Source organism: Helianthus annuus, chromosome 2 (assembly GCF_002127325.2).
Source record: "Helianthus annuus cultivar XRQ/B chromosome 2, HanXRQr2.0-SUNRISE, whole genome shotgun sequence".
Classification (NCBI taxonomy): Eukaryota; Viridiplantae; Streptophyta; class Magnoliopsida; order Asterales; family Asteraceae; genus Helianthus; species Helianthus annuus.
This window is the reverse complement of record NC_035434.2, coordinates 94,307,080-94,309,787: the sequence shown is the minus strand read 5'-3', so window position 1 is coordinate 94,309,787 and position 2,708 is coordinate 94,307,080. Positions and strand designations below refer to the sequence as shown.

The window sequence follows — 2,708 nt, the reverse complement described above, 5'->3', positions numbered from 1 at the left end:
TTTAGAAACTTGTATTAGACAAGCTCCTTGTATGCAAGTTTAAGCATTGAATCATTTGAATATTCAAATCTTGATAGTGTTCTTGATTATTTCTTAAAGATCATCAAGCTTGGATTCCGCCCATCCTTGTTGATTGTTTGATATCGTTGTTTGATCCGGTTTTTCGGGACTTACACCAGGCTTCTGTTCAGGCTATAAATAGCGGTGCTTGGATCACTTCAAAGGCATCCCTTGGAAAACCACCCCTCTCCCACTTTGCCACCACTCCACCACCACTACAACACCTACATCCACCACCATCATCCATCATCCACCTTAGAGTGTGTGTAGTAGTCTCGGGATCTAAGATTGATAGTAAGAGTTCTTGTCAATCAAAGGCCATGTTTGGCTAAGTCTCTTACATCACTTGGTGAAGACAAGTCTTTAATGTATTACTTTTGATTTTTAATCTTTTCGCACTTTTTATTTGGTTTTGTATAAATAACTTTAATAACTAGTTTCTTATGTTGAAGGTGAAACTTCTTTATCATTTATCCGTGGTGTCTTGGCAATACTTTACTGTCTATATAAAGTAAAAGATTTACACCCTTCATATCTCTACGGTCTATATAAAGATATGTTGGCTACCTGGTCGGGGGTTAAGGGAATGGTTTGGTAAGGTTCTTGCTTTGTTCGGTGTATAGATCCTGCAAGGAACTGGGTCAAGCTTACTAGGACCTCCTTCAATACCCACTAGTATTAGATGGCGGGGGTGTGAATGGCTTGATCCCCTCGTATGTAAACTACTATTAATACATTAAACCGGCTACTTGGGATTGTATCCCTGCTGACTCAAACCACTTAGCCGAGGGTAACGTCACCTTCAAAAGAGGGGCCTACCACCTTTCACATTAATAACTTAATTAATTATCTTTCAATATTCCGATCATTTGGGATTGTATCCTTGTTGACTCAAACCACTGGGTTGAGGGTAACGTCACCTTCAAAAGTGGGGCTTACTACTATAACTAAGATAATCTATTAAAAAGTGCAAAAGTGCGGAAATCATCAAAGGATACATTAAAGGCGAGTCGGATCCAAGTGATTCATCTTGTCTATTTGTTTTTATTTTATTTTTATTTTTGTCTTTTTAGTTTAATTTTTCATGTTTAAACCTTTTCTCAAAAATTTTAGATTGATTAGACGTTGAGGATAAACCGGTACTAAAAGCTCTTGTGTCCTTAGACGACCTCGGTATCATACCAATGCTATACTACACTTACGATGGTTGCACTTGCCCAAGTGTGTGTTTAGTGTTAGTAGAATATCGTGTTTTATAAATTTAAAACTTGACTAATGTGCAAAATGGGCTTAAAATATCAATAAAAATATAACATACTCGACACGCATCAAGTTTTTGGCGCCGTTGCTGGGGACACAAGGATTTTAAGAGAGTTAGGAATCAACGGCCGAATCATTTTTCTTATTATTCTATTTTTTTAGGATTTTTCTTAATTTTTCAGCTTCTGCAGACTTCAGCACGGGCCGTGCCTGGTCGGACATGGGCCGTGCCCATCAACCTTACTGGCAATTTTTGTTTTTTGAGTTACAAAAGAGTGACCACGGGGCCGTGGCGGTGCACCACGGGGCCGTGCTGAACTCCCCAGTAACTGGGATCCAGAAAACAAACACTGCAACAACGACCACGGGCCGTGGTCAGCGACCACGGGGTCGTGGTGAGACTTCTGACCAACGTTCTTTTTGTTTTATCGCAGGACTTGGAACCCAGGCGCAGCACCTGAACTTTCTACGCAGTGCATCAGCTCCAGTTCCAATAAAGATATAAAAGAACCTCTAGACGAATTCAAGCGCTTTCTAAGAAAGAGACTAAAAGCTAAAAGCCAAGAGAAAGCTTCGGGGGGCCAACTTCCAATGGCGGATCAGCGTACGCTTATGGATTACCTACGACCCAAGTTAGGTAATCTCGGAGCCGCTATCAATGCACCGAATGTCGATGCCAACAACTTCGAACTTGGGCCGCATTTGATTCAAATGCTCCAAAATTCCGCAACCTTCCATGGCCTAGCTGATGAAGATCCACATCCACATATTACCAACTTTTTGGAAATATGTGATACTTTCCGGATCAACGGAGTATCAAACGACGCCATCCGCCTCCGAATGTTCCCATTCTCACTACAAGACCGAGCCAAGGCTTGGCTTAACACCCTCCCAAGTGGTTCGGTAAACACTTGGGATGAGCTTGCCCAAAAGTTTCAATATAAGGATTTCCCGCCCTCTAAAACCGCTAAATTAATGACTGAAATCAATACATACTCACAAGAGGACGAGGAATCCTTATATGAAATTTGGGAAAGATTCAAGGAGCTATTGAGGAAATGTCCTCATCATGGTCTCGCAGTGTGGCAACAAGTATCCACTTTCTATAATGGGTTGTTGCCACACACGAGACAAACACTCGACTCTAGCTCCAGGGGACTTCTAGGTAATCGTCGCCCAAATGAAATTTATAATCAAATTGAGGAAATTGATCAAAACAATTTTCAATGGCACACACCCCGAGGCACAAAATCTATTGCCCCGGGTGCCTACAAGGTGGATGAAAACACCTCTTTACAGGCCCAAATTACGTCCTTATCTTAAAAAGTCAAAAAGTTAGAAATGGCAAAAACGGCCTCGGTTATGGCTTGTGAAGGGTGTGGTGGGCC

At 41.5% G+C, this 2,708-nt stretch overlaps 1 non-coding gene across 1 annotated transcript; it reads right to left on the bottom strand.

Annotated features, from left to right (window-relative positions):
* Nucleotides 1–2,289: 2,289 nt before the first annotated feature.
* Nucleotides 2,290–2,396, bottom strand: LOC118489877. Its single transcript, XR_004887890.1, has one exon. It is a non-coding gene; the product is annotated as a small nucleolar RNA R71 (small nucleolar RNA).
* Between the last annotated feature and the right edge of the window lie 312 nt (nucleotides 2,397–2,708).